The 16,757-nt window shown below is 34.8% G+C and overlaps 1 protein-coding gene across 12 annotated transcripts in view; it reads right to left on the bottom strand.

The window, feature by feature from the left end:
- Positions 1–16,757, bottom strand: part of ARL4A (ARF like GTPase 4A) — a 978,493-nt gene that overhangs the window by 27,502 nt on the left and 934,234 nt on the right. For 10 of the 12 annotated variants that reach the window (XR_013829839.1, XR_013829840.1, XR_013829841.1 and 7 more), the window contains one exon: positions 11,907–12,549. The gene's annotated coding sequence lies outside the window, so the exon portion shown is untranslated. Of the gene's footprint in view, positions 1–2,477; positions 2,577–11,906; positions 12,550–16,757 lie in introns of those variants that run through there. The other 2 variants (XR_013829837.1, XR_013829838.1) reach the window with 2 other exon arrangements.

Genomic DNA, 16,757 nt, shown 5'->3' on the forward strand with positions numbered 1-16,757 from the left:
TTGTGTATATTGACAAACTGATTCTAAAGTTTGTGTGGAAAGACAAATGACCCAGTATCGCAGCAGAAAACTGAAGGAGAACAAAGGTGGAAGGCAGACATTACCCAGCTTCAAGACTTACTATAAAACTATAGTATTCAAGACAGTGTGGTATTGGTGAAAGAACAGACAAGTAGATCAATGGAACAGTACAGAGCCCTGAAATAGACCCACATAAATATAGTCAACAAATCTATGACAAAGGAGAAGAGGCAATACAGCGGAGCAAAGATAGTCTTTTAAACAAAAGATGCTGGAACAAACTGGAATCACATGCAAAAAAATGAATCAAGTAACTGCACTTTGTTTTACCCTTCACAAAAATTAACTCAAAATGGATCACAGGCCTAAATGTACAATGTAAAACTACAAAACTCCTAGAAGCGATAACATAGGAGAACATCTAAGTAGCTACGTTTTGCAATGACTTTTTAGATACAACACCAAGGACACAAGCCATGAGAGAAATAATTGATAAGCTGGGCTTCATTAAAATTAAAAACTCCTGTTCTAAAAAAGACACTGTCAAATGAATAAGAAAAGTGACAGACTGGGAGATAATATTTGCAAAACGTACATCTGATAAAGGACTGTTATCCAAAATACACATACAACTCTTAAAACTCAACAAGAAAAAGAAAAATTTAAAAATGAGTCAAAGACCTTAATGGACACCTTACCAAAGAAGATATATAGATGACGAGCATATGAAAAGATACTCTGTAAAGCAACAATGAGATATCCCTTCACTTCTGTTAGAATGGCCAAAATTCAGGATACTGACAACACTGAATGCTGGCAAGAATGTGGAGTAACTGAAACTCTCCATTGCTAGTGGGAATGCAAAATGGTGTAGCCACTCTGGAAGACAGTAGTTTCTTACAGAGCTAAACATACTTTTACCATATGATCTGGCAGTTATGCTTCGTGGTGTTGACACAAAGGAACTGAAAACTTATGTCTACACAAAGCACGTGGATGTTTCTAGTGGCTTTATTCATCATTGCTAAGACTTGGAAGCAACCAAGATATGCTTCAGTAGTAGGTGAATGGATACATAAACTGTGGTACATCCAGACCATGAAATATTATTCTATACTAAATAGAAATAAGCTATCAAATAAGACATGAAACAACATGGAGGAAGTGTAACTGCGTATTACTAAGTGAAAGAAGCCAATGTGAAAAGGCTACATACTCTATTATTCCAAGCATGTGATATTCTGGAAATCTATGGATTAACTATGGAGAAAGTGAAAAGATCAGTAGTTTCCAGGGGTTGAATAGGTGGAGGACAGAGGAATTTTAGGGCAGTGAAAAGTCCTCTGTATGATACTAGACTAGTGGAACATGTCATTATACATTTGTCCAAAGCCATAGACTGTATAACACCAAGAGTTAACCCTACCTTAAACTATGGACTTCACATGATTATGATGTGTCACTATACAAGTTGGAGATCTACCTTTACCTAGCAAAAAACCAATTAAAAATAGAATTGGGCAACTGGTCCCATAAAGAATAGTAATAAGCACTAGAAAATAAGGGAAAGTTAACAGAAATTGATAGATCCATATGGAACTAATAACACAACTTTAAGTTACAAGGAAGACCTAAATAAATAGAATACATTCCTGGATAGGGATACTCAGTACGGTAAGAATGTGATTTCTGTACAGATTAACTTACAAATTCAATACAACGTCAACTTTTGTTGACATTGTATTGAATTTGTAAGTTAATATTTTTGATACAACTTCACAGTCTGAGTAAATTTATTTAAAAGTTAAAATGCCTACTAATCCCCAATAAATATTTGAGAAAGAATGATTTTATAAAATCTCACTAGATATAAAAACTTATTCTACACATACAGTAATTCAAACAATGTATTTTGACAAATAAAGAAGCAGAAGATCAATAACCAAAAAATTGGTAGCCCAGAGAAGCAGTTACTTACAGGTGAGATTTCGTATATACTGATGGTGCTATTTCAAGTCAGATTAATGCCTTGAGGACAGCTAGCAATTTTATTGCCCAGCACGGGAGAGGATAAGAAAATTAACCCCAATATTTTAGAGATTGTAATAAACTCTGTAGAGTCGTAGCATAGCTCTGCTTTACTAATGGTGCACTCATCCCCAGCTGTTGTTAGTATTGGCTTCTAACAGCTCTCAACTGAAGATGGAGGGCACTTGGGTGGTAAAACCCTTTGGTGCCATTAATGGATTAGGCTGAAGTTAGATGTCAAGTAACTGCGCTTTGTTTTACCTTCTTCTCTGGTACTTCTCTTCCTTCACTTCCTTACAGGCTTTGCACAAGAGTACTCACTCAATAATCACTTGTAAAAGAATCCCCTTTATGGGCTCTGATTCTCAAGAACCTGACCTAAGATGACCTAATAAAGCAAAAGATTATTTCTCATTTATATAAAGTACCATGTGATTTGACAGAAGTTCAATTCGACTTGTTGCCTCTGGGATTCAGGGTTCCACCAACTTGTGATGATACTCTCTCAGCATATGACTTACAAGTTCCTGTACAGGGGGAAAAAAAAAACTGCACAGAGGAATTGTACCTAGTCCTAACTCACAGGGACCAGCAATGATACAGGTCACTTCTGATCATCGTCCATTGGCCAACACTCAATTTGTGGGGAATGGAAAGTGTAGGAGAACACAGGAAATAGTTAACGACTCTACTGTCTCTGCCATAGCAGTCCTTCTTAAGAAATAAGTTTAAATTATTTTAAACTTTAAAATAACTTGGTGTGTATGTAGGATGTGGTTACTGATATGCATGTGGGTACTAAAATACAAGTAGACCAAAACCTATCAACTATTGAAGTAACTGTATGTAAACAGAGGAGAATATTTTAAAACTTGTTTATGTCAGGACAACATTCTTAAGTAAAACATGAACTCTGGAAATTGTCAGGTAAAGTAGAAATTTGGATTTCATGAAAATGTTTATATGAAAGACAATCAGAGATGAAAAGTTATCCCATGTTCATGGATTGGAATAATTAAGATTCTTAAAATATCCATCCTACCTAAAGCCATTTACAGACTCACTGCAATCCATATCAAGATTCCAATCACATTTTTTAACAGAAACATGAAAAAACAATCCTAAAATGTATGTGTAATCACAAAAGAACCTGAATAGCCAAATCAACCTTGAGAAAGAACAAGCCTGGAGGAATCACACTTCCTGATTTCAAGCTGTAGTATAAAGCTACAGCAATCAAATAGTATGGTACTTGTTCCATACTATTTGAATGGTGTTAGCTGTGGGTTTGTCATATACGGCCTTCATGATGTTGAGACCCTTTCTGGAGAGTTTTTATCATAAATGGGAGTTGAATTTTGTCAAAAGTTTTTTCTGCATTTCTTGAGATCATCATATGATTTTTATTCTTCACTTTGTTAATGTGGTGTATCACATTGACTGACTTGCAGATATTGACAAATCCTTGCATCCCTGGGATAAATCCACTTGATCATGGTATATGATCCTTTTAATATATTGTTGAATTTGGTTTGCTAATATTCTATTGAGGAGTTTTGCACCTATGCTCACCAGTGATGTTGGCCCGTAATTTCCTTTTCTTTTTTTTTTTTTTTGGTGATATCTTTGTCTGGTTTTGGTATCAGGGTGCCCAATCTCACCACTTTTATTCAACATGGTACTGGAAGCCTAGTCATAGCAGTCAGAGAAGAAAAAGAAGTAACAGGATTCTAAATTGTAAAGGAAGAAGTAAAACTGTCACTGTTTGCAGATGCTGTGATACTGTACACAGAAAATCCTAAAGGTACCACCAGAAACCTACTAGAGCTCATCAATGAATTCAGCAAAGTTTGCAGGATACAAAATTAATATACAGAAATCTGTTGCACTTCTGTACACTAAAAAGGAACTATCAGAAAGAGAAATTGATTTGGAAAGATATCCCATGCTCTTGGATTAGAGGACTTAATATAGTTAAAATGGCCACATTACCCAAAGCAATCTACAAACTTAATGCGATCCCTATCAAATTACCCATGATATTTTTTATAGAACTAGAAGAAATAATCCTAAAACTTTTATTGAATGACAAAAGACCCAGAATTGCCAAAGCAATCCTGAGGGAAAAGAACAAAGCTGGAGGCCTAAGCCTTCCAGACTTCAGACGATACTACAAAGCTAAAGTAATCAAAACAATGTGACACTGGCACAAAAACAGACATATAGATCAATGAACAGGAAATGGAGAGCCCAGAAATAAAACCACACATCTGTGGTCAATTGTTGACAAAGGAGGCAAGAATATACAATGGGAAAAAAACAGCCTCTTCAACAAATGGTGTTGGGAAAACTGGACAGATACATGCAAAACAATCAAACTGGACTACTCTCTCACACCATGCACAAAAACAAATTCAAAAATGGACTGAAGACTTAAATGTAAGAACCGAAACCATAAAACTTGTAGAAGAATACATAGGCAGTACATTCTTTGACACTGGTCTCCATAGTATTTTGGGGGGTATGTATGTCTCCTTGGGCAAGGGAAACAAAAGTGAAAATAAACAAATGGGAGTAAATCAAACTAAAACACTTTTGCAAAGCAAAGGAAACTATCAACAAAATGAAAAGGCCACCTACTGAATGGGAGGAGATATTTGCAAAAGATATATCTGATAAGAGGTTACTATACAAAATATACAAAGAATTCATACAACTCAAGATCAGAAAAACAAGCCTATTGAAAAATGGGCAGAGGATCTGAGTAGACATTTTTCCAAAGAAGACATACAGATGGCCAACACACACATGAAAAGACGCTCAATATCACTTACCAGGGATGTGCAAATCAAAACCATAATGAGATATCACACTAGTCAGAATGACTAGTATCAAAAAGACCACAAATAACAAGCATTGACAAGAATGTGGAGAGATGAGAACCTTGTGCATTGTTGGTGGGAATGTAAATTAGTGCAGCCAATATGGAAAATAGTTTTGACATTCCTAAAAAACAAAGATAGAGCTACCGTATGATACAGCAATACCATTCCTGAATATTTTTCTGAAGAAAATAAAAACACTAATTAGAAAAGATATATGTACACTATGTTCATTTCAGCATTATTTGCAATAACTAAGATATAGAAACAACTTAAGTTCCCATTGGTGAATAAATGCATAAAGAAGATGTGATATATATGTTCAATAGAATATTACTCAGCCATAAAAAAGGAAATCTTGCCATTTGCCACAACATGGATGGACTAGATGGTATTAAGTGAAATAAGTCAGACAGAAAAAGACAAATACAGTATGATTTCACTTATATATGGAATCTAAGAAAACAAAATACATGAATAAACATAACAAAATATAAACAGTTATAGATACAGAGAACAAATAGCTGGGGTATACATGGAGGAAGGAAATAGGTGAGGGAGATTAAGAGGTCCATATTTCCAGTGGAAAATAAATGTCACAAGGATGAGATGTGCAGTATGGGGAGTATAGTCAATAACTATGTGATATCTTTGTATGGTGACGTATCTTGACTTACCATCGTGATCAGTTTGAAATGTATAGAAATATTGAATCACTATATTGTGTAATGGGAACTAACAGTATTATAGGTCAATTATAGTTCAAAAGCAAACAGACTCACAGAAAAAGGGATCAGATTTGTGGTTACTGGAGGCTGGGGGTGTGAGGGGAGGGGGGAATTGGATGAAAGTGGTCAACAGGTACAAACTTTCAGTTATAACATAAACAAGTACTAGAGGTATAACGTAAAACGTCATAAATATAATTAACACTGCTGTATGATATATTTGAAAATTGCTTAGAGGGAAAATCCTAGAAGTTCTCATCACAAGCAAAAACATTTTTTTGGTAAGTACATGAGTTGATGGACGTTACCTAAACTTATTGTGATAATCACTTCTTGATGTATGTAAATCAAATCAATATGTTATATACCTTAGAACTTACACAGTGTTGTATGTCAATTATACCTCAATAAAACTGAAGGAAAAAAACCCGGTAGGGTACTGGCATAAAAACAGGCACACAGGGCTTTCCTGGTGGCGCAGTGGTTGAGAGTCCACCTGCCAATGCAGGGGACACGGGTTCGTGGCCCGGTCTGGGAAGATCCCACATGCCACACAGCGGCTGGGCCCGTGAGCCATGGCCGCTGGGCCTGCGTCTCCGGAGCCTGTGCTCTACAACGGGAGAGGCCACAACAGTGAGAGGCCTGCATACCGCAAAAAACCAAAAAAAAACCAGACACACAAACTAATGAAATAGAATCCAGAGCTCAGAAATAAATGCATGCATATATGGTCAATAATATTTGACAAGGGAGCCAAGATAAGTCAATGGAGATAAGATAGGCTCTTTAATAAATGGTGATGGGAAAATTGGATATTCACATGTAAAAGAATGAAGCTAAACCCCTTAGACCACTCACAAAAGCTAACTCAAAATGGATTAAAGACTTACATGTATAAAGCATTAATAGAAAAGACACTATATACTCACTCATTTGTTTATGCAATATTTAACTTACATAATTATGATGACCATTGCAGTGATGTAATAGGTCCTGGGAAAAGTGCAATTAATTCTCAGTAAGCATATGATTCAAAAGCAATAGAGCACAGCATAGCAGAGATTAGCCCCCTAGCCAAATGTGTTTATTACTCAGTCAGTATATCTTATCTTGTCTGTTAATCTGTAGAGTAAGTTATTTGGACATTGATCTACAGTACTCTTTGCCATCTTGGAAAATGAGGGGCATGTTCTGGCCTGACTTTTGTATCCTCAAGTCCCATGAACACTAAAAGGGTAAGTCCTCCTTAATGGAGAACTCCACCATGGTCTTGTTAATCTCATTCTGCTTTACAGTTGTAATTTTCAAACTCATTATTTGTTTGTTTATTTATCTAGTTTAGTGCTGAAACATTTTTTTCATTCAAAACCTTACAAGCAATCAAACAGATTAAAGAGAAAATTCTGATTAAAAAAAGATTTATATGTAAGACCTGAAATCATAAAAGTTCTAGAAGAAAACATGGGGGAAAAAGCTCTTTGACATGGGCCTTGGCAATGATTTTTTGGATATGGCATCTAAAGCACAAGCAACAAAATAAAAAATTAACACGTGGGACTACCATCAAACTAAAAAGTCTTCTGCACAACAAAAGAAATGATCAAAGTGAAAAGATGACCTATGGAATGGTAAAACTATTTGCAAATCATGTATCTGATAAGGGACTGATACCTAAAACATATGAAGAACTCATACAACTCAATAGTAAAAAAAAAAACAATCCAGTAAGAAATTTGTCAAAGGACCTGAATAGACATTTTTCCAAAGAAGATGTACAGATGGCCAACAGTTACATTAAAAGGTGCTCAACCTCACTAATCATTAGGGAGATGCAAATCAAAACAAGATATCACCGTATGCCTGTTAGAGTGGCTATCATCAAAAAGATAAGACATAAAATCTGGAGAGGATGTGGATAAAAGAGGTCCTTTGTGCACTGTTGGTGGGATTGTGAAATAGTAAAGCCACTGTGGAAAATAGTATGGAGGTTTCTCAAAAAATTGAAAATAGAACTACTATATGATCCAGCACTTCCACTTCTGAATATATATCCAAAAGAAATAAAACCACTATGTGGAAGAGACATATGTATCCCTGTGTTCATTGTTAATTGCACGATTTATATATATGTGTATATGTGTACATATATATCATATATAATGAAATAATATAATATAATGAAATATTATTCAGCCATAAAAAGAAGGAAATGCTGCCATTTGTAAGAACATTAATAGCCCTTGAGGGCAGGATGCTAAGTTAAGTAAGTTCGAGAAACACAAGTACTGTATGACCTCACTTATATATGAAATCTAAAATAAACAAACAACTCGAACTCCTAAGAAGCCATCGGATTTGTGGTTACGAGAGGTAGAGGTTGGAGAAACTGGATGAAGGTGGTCAAAAGGCACAAACTTTCAGTAATACGATATATAATTACCGGGGATATAAAGTATAACATGATGACTGTGATGACGACAGGTAACACTGTTGTATGGTATATTTGAAAGTTGCTAAGAGAGAAGAACCTACAAGTTCTCATCTGAAGCAAAAAAAAAACACCAAAATCCCATTTTTCTTTTTTTTTTTTTAACTTTGTAAGGTAATGGATGTTAACTAATCTTATTGTGATAATTATTTCATCATATGTGTAAGTCAAGTCATTGTGCTGTACAACTTAAACTTATACAGTGCTAGATATCAATTCTATCTCAATAAAACTAAAAAAAAAAAAGACAATCATGGAGACTAGGACATTTGCAACTTTCTAATATAACATTCGCAAAACGTGTACGAATTTCATGCAAATTGTTAGGGAAAAAAAGACCAGTAACTCCATACAAAAATGGGTAAAGGGTCTAGTTGCTGATTATTTCCTTTCTGTACCAGATCCATTCTTGCAAACTATGTAAGTTGCTCCTTTGTATCAAGCTCTGGGTAGATTGGCCAACTGCAGGCACTGACAGAAGACTGAGGATGGGAAGAGAGGAAGAATTCAGGATATTTCTCTTTCTTTATCTGTTTCTGCAGTGTTTTCTATTAGTAGGTGTGTCTCCACTCCTCATTCCAGGTAGTCCCCACCATGATTTAAGCTCCTCGCTTCTATATACAACTAATACACATACTCCTGGCCCACCAGCTTAGGTAGATGTCCCTAACCTCAGTATGAATTAGGAAAATGCCAATAAAATTTTAAAATCCAATTAGGTAGTTCTACATTCATGTTATTAAATGTTATTTAATACACATTTGAGTACTGTTTGCTTCATTTTCTGTGTAGTGCACTGACTGTGTTTGTCTAGGATCTCTGAGAAACGGATGCCATGAGATTAAACACATAAGGATGGTGTAAGGGGAAATACCTGTGTAAGAGAAAGTGGGGCAGGGGCTGACTGAGGCTGGGAGTGTTGTCAAACTGCTATATAAATTTGATTCTGAGTCACACAGAGAAGAAAGGAAGCTTAAAGGGTGTACTAGTTTCCTAGGTTAGCTATAACAAATTACCACAAACTGGGTGTGAACACCCAATTAAACAGAAATTTATTCTGTTACAGTTCTGTAGGCTTGAAGTTCAAAATGAAGGTGTCAGCAGGGTGCTGGTCTCTCTGAAGGCTGCAGGGGGGAATCCTTCCTTGCCTCTTCCTAGCTTCTGGGGGTTGCTGGCAGTCCTTGGCATTCTTTGGCTTGTAACTGCATCACTCTAATCTGTCTGTAATTTCTGTCACATTGCCATCTTTCCTGTGTGTGTGTCTGAACATCTCTCTCCTTATAAGGACGCCAGTCACTGCATTTAGGGCTCACTCTAATCTGGTATGACCTCATTTTAAACTGAGTACATCGGCAAAGACCCTGTTTCTAAAGAAGGTCATAGTCACAGGTGCAGGAGGTTAGGACTTCAACGTATTTTTTTTTTTAGGGGGGGACACAGTTCTGCCAAGTGTAGGTGCCTCTGCGTAGTCCTTGAGCCAAAGCCATCAGTTGAAGTCCTGGGTCTCCCAAGCACAGATCTGCCTTTGTGTCCCTATTGCATTTAGTCATTGGCAGTGAGCTGCCCATGGGAAACCTGACCTCTGAGCCAACCTGCTGATGAGTTTCAGACCACAGCAGCTGGGCTTTTGGTCACTTACGTACACTCCCAGTAGTTGGTAACATTCTCATGGCTACCACATACACTTTTCTGTAGAATTGTATACTTTCAAATGTCTACAACAGCTTGTTGTCAAAAACTGTCAGAAATTTTATTTTCAAGAATTTTCTTTTACGGTACCTGCAGACTTAATTGGTGCATCAATTGGCAGGTGCAAGTTAATTATATGGGTACTTAATTGCTAATTTCCTATGCAAATCAATATTTGAACTTTTAATTCTCAATTGAGCATGCATCAAAATGGGATTTAACTGCTCAAACTGCAAAATTTGTAAGTGTATTTTTGTGCCTCCATATAAGCTTGTTCTGATACTGTCAATATGGTCTCTGTTTTGGAAGCATAACACTGGTAACACCATTTGATAGGTAGATATGTTAACAAAACATTCTCTCATTTCTAGAAATATAAACTTCTGGACAGGGTGCAAAAGTATGTTTACTTCTTAAAAATACTGTCCATTATGTTAAAATTCCCAAACTGGTAGTTAGAAGGTGAACATTAAAACCACATTTTAAAATATCATATATGTACACATTATGGTATATTGTATATGTATGTTAAAATATGTAAATTATGTATATATATATTTAATACTGTTAACAGTGTTAAAACTGTCTTTATTAAAGGTATGCATATATGTGGAAATTTATATATATTCCTTCATTTACATATAAGTAAGGTCATAATATATTCTATTTTGGATCTGTGGTAGGCAGAATTCTAGGATAGCCCTCAAGATTTCTGCCAGTGGTAGACATACTTCTCAGCTGTTAAATCAAACACTAGTCTGTCTACTGCTGTGAAGGGAATTTGCAGATGTAATTAAGGTTCCAAATCAGTTGAAGTTAAAATAGGGAGTTTATCATAATCCTTTGGGATTAAGATCTGAATATAGAGATCAGAGGTGGCGGAAGTCAGAGATTCAAAGCATGAGAATAAGTTGATACACCACTGTTGTCTAGAAGTTGGAGGAGGTGCCTTCTGGGAGCCAGGAGTGTCCCCTACTCCTCAGCTGACAGACAACAAGGAAACAAGGGACTCAGTACTCCTGTCACAAAGAACTGTTAGCTACAAAAATGAGCCTTGGAAGTTATTTCCCCAAAGCCTCCATCGAATACTTTGATAGCCATCCTGTGATAACTTTGAGCAGAGAATCTAGTCTTGCCATATCAGACTTGTGACCTACAAAACTGTGAGCTAATAAATGGACGTTGTTTTAAGCTGCTGAATTTGTGCTATTTGTTACATAGCAATAGGAAACAAAAATAGCATCTTATTTTTTAACACAATAATACAGCATTTGTATTTTTTTACTTTAATACCTATACTTTTGCTATGTTATGTTAATGGTTTTATAACATCTTTTATAAGTTTCAATGAGGTATTTTCTTATGATCAGTTTTTTAACTGAAATTACTGCATAGAGGTATATGCATAAAAATTTGGGGTTTTCTAGGGAAATTTCCACAATTGGTCCAAAAAAATGTTCTTACACTTTATATCTCTATCAGAAGAATGTGAACATGTTCATTTCTATTTTCTACTTGTCAACAGTTTGACACATAATTTTTTCAATCTGATAGCTGAAAATGGTGTTCCTTTTCCTTGGTTTATATTTCTTTGATTGTTAAAAATGTATTTTCTACATATATAAACTATGTAATTTCTTATTTTGTGTCTTAACGAATTTATTTCAGCTGTTCATTTTTCTACTTATGTGATTAATTTTTAGAATGTATTTGTAAAGCTGTTTATCCCTTAGGAGTGATATTTTCCTTTTCTCTGTCACATACACTGGAAATATTCCAGTGTGTAATTTGTCTTTGACACTTATTCTGGTATTTTTTTGTTTTTTATCACAGGAACATTTAAAACAATTACTAGTGAAAAACTAAATATCAATCTTTCCTATAAGGTTTTAGCTTTTGGAGCTCTTCCTGTTCATAATTTAGCTTAAAAATTTTTTATGCCAAATTTCTTGCAAAAGAATCTTACAAGAATTCTACCTTATATTATGCCTCAATATATGCCTCAATATACTTAGTTTTACCAACTGCAAACGAAAATAGATGTGTCCAAGAGTTAAAATAACTTACGATCTTAGTGAGAAGAGATAAGTTCTTAAAACTGATGAGTTTTCATCTTTACAATCTTTTTATGCTTGCAAAAGTAACTTTGGGATTGCTAAAAGTCCTTTGTGTTCTTTTAAGACAGGATTTTTATCACAGAAGCAAACCAGGTGACTGGTAGGGCTTTCTTACAGAATCAATAAAAGTTTTAAAAATACGCATTTTATGTTAAATTAGCTTATTATGAAAAATGTAGAGCTTGACAATTTCTCTCATGACACCCTATGCCAAAATAATTATTCGAATCCAGTAATACATAAAAAGGGTAATACATCACAACAGATTGAGTCTATTTCAGGAATGTAAGGTTGGTTTAACATCTGAAAATAAATCAGTGTAATTCACTACACTTACAGAACAAAGGAGAAAAATCATACAGCAATATAAACAGAAAATCACTTGATAAATTTCAACTGTCATTGAAGATGAAAATTCTCAGCAAACTAGAAAAGAAGGAAATACTTTAAATCTGAAAATGTAGCTACAAAATCCTATAGAAAACACCACACTTACCAGTAAAATTTTGAAAACATTTCCCGTGATGCTGGGAGCAATAAATGGATGACCTTTCTTGCCACTTTTGTTCAGCACTGTACTGGTGTCATTGCTGGCACTAGAAACGAAAAACAATGAAAAAGCGTAAGAGACGAGAAGGAACAAATGCAATCATCATTATTCACAGATGAATGTGATTATATAAAGTACAAAAGAACCTATGCACAAACTGTTAAAACTAAAGCTAATTTAGAAGAACAGTATAAATCATGTTTATATTTATATCCCAGCTACAAACAGGTAGAAAATATTCAAGTAACAACAAAAATATTAAAACCTTCAAAAATTTAGAAGATTCATAAGAACTCTATAAAACATACTGAGTGAAATTAAAGATTATACAAATAAATGTCAGAATATACCATATTCATGGATTGCCAGCTCAGTACTGAAAAGATGTCAATATGTAAACCAATCCTTAGCTTCAATACGATCCTGATAAAAATTTTAGAAGACTTTCTTTTTGAAGTTAACAATGTGATTTAAAGTTGTAAACAGATGAAAAGCATAAATAAAATCATGAAGAAGAAAAAGAAAGGTGGAGGATATATAATGTCAGCTGTCAAAACTTATTATGAAGCTATAATGATGAAGAAAATGCAGGACAGCAGATTACACAGATAAACCAATGAAACAGAAGTAGAGCCATACTTAAATCATCTCTTGATTGAGAAAAGAGAGAAAAACTGGTCTGTTTAATAAATACTGCTATATTAATTAGATAGGCATAGACAAAGAAGAATTCCTAATTACTATCTCATACCATGAAGAAAAATCAATTTTACATGGAAATGTAAAGTTAAAAGGTAAAACAATAAACTGTTTAGAAGAAAACATAAGATATCTGAACTTTGAATAAGGAAACATCTTTTCAAATCAGAAACCAATAGCAAGAACCATAAAGAAAAAACCTGACAAATTGGACTGAATTAAAATATGAACTTTTGTTTATCAAGACACTACTGAAAGAGCAAAACGACATGCTTCAGAGTGAGGGGGGTATTTGCTATACATATAGTTTAACAACTCATACATAGAAAATATAAGGAACTTTTATAAGTCAATAAAGAAAGAGAAAATTCATTAGATTTTGCCTGTTCAAATCCAAAGGACTTGAACTGGCATTCCATAAAAGGCGATATCCAAATCACAAATAAACATGAAAAGGTGTTCAACTTTGTCATCATGGCAATGCACATTAAAATCACAATTGGAGTATACTTATCTGAAAAATAATAGGCTTTTGTTTTTTTAAAATTTCTCTACTGTTGATTCAATAGGCAGAACTGCTGCTTCTAGAATTAACTGCAGTGCTTTCTAAGGAAATTTTATAAATTTTCAAGGTCAGTTTACATATTATATTTTTCTAAATTCACAGTAATAACTATGTTGTAAGAAAGGATCTCATTTGGGGGTATGAATAATAAATATCAAGGATAACCTTTGTTTATAGCCTTTTCCCCCTGTTTGAATAGCTTATATAGGCATTATATTTAGAACACTTGTTTTCAGCATTAGTGTGTAGTTTCAGGTTCTTGATTTTTGTAGGACATACAAACATTTGCCTGGATGTGTTGTATTCTGTTGTTTGAAATAAATAAAATGTAGTGCTCCATGAAAAAAAAAAACCACCACAATTACATCTTCTTTCCACTTTAGATTCCTTTTATTTCTTTTTCTTGTCTGATTGCTGTGACTAGGACTTCCAATACTGTGTTGAATAAAAGTGGCAAGAGTGGGCATCCCTGTCTTATTTCTGATCTTAGAGGAAATGCTTTCAGCTTTTCACTGTTGAGTATGATGTTAGCTATGGGTCTGTCATGTATGGCCTTTATTATGTTGAGGTATATTCTCCCTATGTCCACCTTCAAGACAGTTTTTTTAAATCATAAGTGTATGTTGAATTTGTCAAAAGCTTTTTCTGCATCTATTGAGATAATCGTATGGTTTTTATTCTTCAGTTGTTAATGTGGTGTATCACACTGACAGATTTGCAGATATTGAAAAATCTTTGCATCCCTGGGATAAATCCCCATAGTGTGTGATCCTTTTAATCTATTGTTGGATTCCGTTTGCTAATATTTTGTTGAGGAGTTTTGCATCTATGTTCATCAGTGATATTGATTTTCTGTAATTTTCTTTTATTGTGGTATCTTTGCCTGGTTTTGCTATCAGGGTGATGCTGGCCTCATAGAATGAATTCAGAAGTGTTCCTCCCTCTGCAATTTTTGGGAATAGCTTAAGAAGGACAGGTGTTAAATCTTCTCTAAATGTTTGGTAGAATTCACTTGTGAAAGCATCTGGTCCTGGACTTTTGTTTGTTGGGAGTTTTTAAATTACCGATTCAATTTTATTACTAGTAACTGTCATTGTTTGCAGATGACATGATACTATACATAGGAAATCCTAAAGATGCCACCAGAAAACTATTCGAGCTCATCAACGAATTTGATAAAGTTGCAGGACACAAAATTAATATGCAGAAATCTGTTGCATTTCTATACACTAAGAAACTATCAGAGAGAGAAATTAAGGAAACAATCCCATTTACCATCGCATCAAAAAGAATAAAACACATAGGAAAAAAATCTACCTAAGGAGGTAAAAGACCTGTACTCAGAAAACTGTAAGACACTGGTGAAAGAAATTGTAGACACGTACAAGCAGATAGGAAGATATACCATGTTCTTGGACTGGAAGAATTGACGGTAATACCCAAGGCAATCTACAGATTCAATGCAATCCCTATCAAAATACCAATGGCATTTTTCACAGAACTAGAACAAATAATCTTAAAACGTGTGTGGAAACACAAAAGACCTCAAATAGCCAAAAGGATCTTGAGAAAGAGTAGAGCTGGAGGAATCATGCTCCTTGACTTCATACTATACTACAAAGCAGTAGTCATCAAAACAGTATGATATTGGAACACAAACAGACACATAGATCCAATGAACAGAATAGGGAGCCCAGAAATAAATCCAGGTACTTATGGTCAATTAATCTATGACATGACAAAGGAGGCAAGGATATACAATGGAGAAAATTAGTCTCTCCAATAAGCAGTGGTGGGAAAACTGGACAGCTGCCTGTAAAAGAATAAGAACATTCTCTAATACCATACACAAAAATAAACTCCAAGTGGACTAAAGACCTTAGCATAGGACTGGAAGCCATAAACCTCCTAGGAGAAGCATAGGCAGAACACTCTTAGCAGTATTTTTTGGATCTGTCTCCTAAAGCAAAGGAAATAAAAGCAAAAATAAATGGGACTTAATTAAACTTAAAAACTTCTGCACAACAAAGGAAACCACCGACGAAATGAAAAGACAACCAACTGAATGGGAGAAAATGTTTGCAAATGCTAAGACTGATAAGGGATTAATATCCAAAATATATAAACAGCTCATACAACTCAAAATCCAGAAAACAAAAGAATGCCATTTAAAAATGTGCAGAAGACCTGGATAGACATTTTTTCCAAAGAGGACATTCAGATGGCCAACAGGCACATGAAAAGTTGTTCAACACTGTTAATCATCAGGGAAGTGTAAATCAAAACCACAATGAGATTTCACCTCAGCCCTGTCATAATGGCTATCATCAAAAAGAACACAAATAACGGATGTTGGCAAAGATGTGGAAAAAAGGGAACCCTAGTATATTCTTAGTGGAAATGTAAATTTGTGCAGCCACTGTAGAAAACAGTATGGAGTCTTCTCAAAAAACTAAAAATAGAACTACCATATGACCCAGCAATTCCACTTCGGGGTATGTATCTGAAAAAACAAAACAAAACAAAACAACCCCACTAATTCAAGAATGTACATACTCCTGAATGTTCATAGTAGCATTAATTATAATTGCCAAGATACAGAAGCCACCTAAGTGTCCATCAACAGATGAATGTATAAAGAAGATTTGTGTGTGTATGTATACACACACACACACACACACACACACACACTGGAATACCATTCAGTCATAAAAAAAGAATGAAATTTTGCCATTTGTAACAACATGGATGGACTGGAGGGTATTACGCTAAGTGAAACAAGTCAGAGAAAGACAAATACTGTATGATATCACTTGTATGTGGAATCCAAAAATACAACAAACTAGTGAATATAACAAAAAAGCAGACTCACAGATAATAGAGATCAAACTAGTGGATACCAGTGGGGAGAGGGAAGGGGGAGGGGCAATATAGGGGTAGGGGACTAAGAGGTACAAACTATTATGTATAAAAAGCTGCAAGGATATATT

The sequence above is a fragment of the Stenella coeruleoalba genome, assembly GCF_951394435.1.
Source record: "Stenella coeruleoalba genome assembly, chromosome: 9".
In the NCBI taxonomy this organism is placed as follows: domain Eukaryota; kingdom Metazoa; phylum Chordata; class Mammalia; order Artiodactyla; family Delphinidae; genus Stenella; species Stenella coeruleoalba.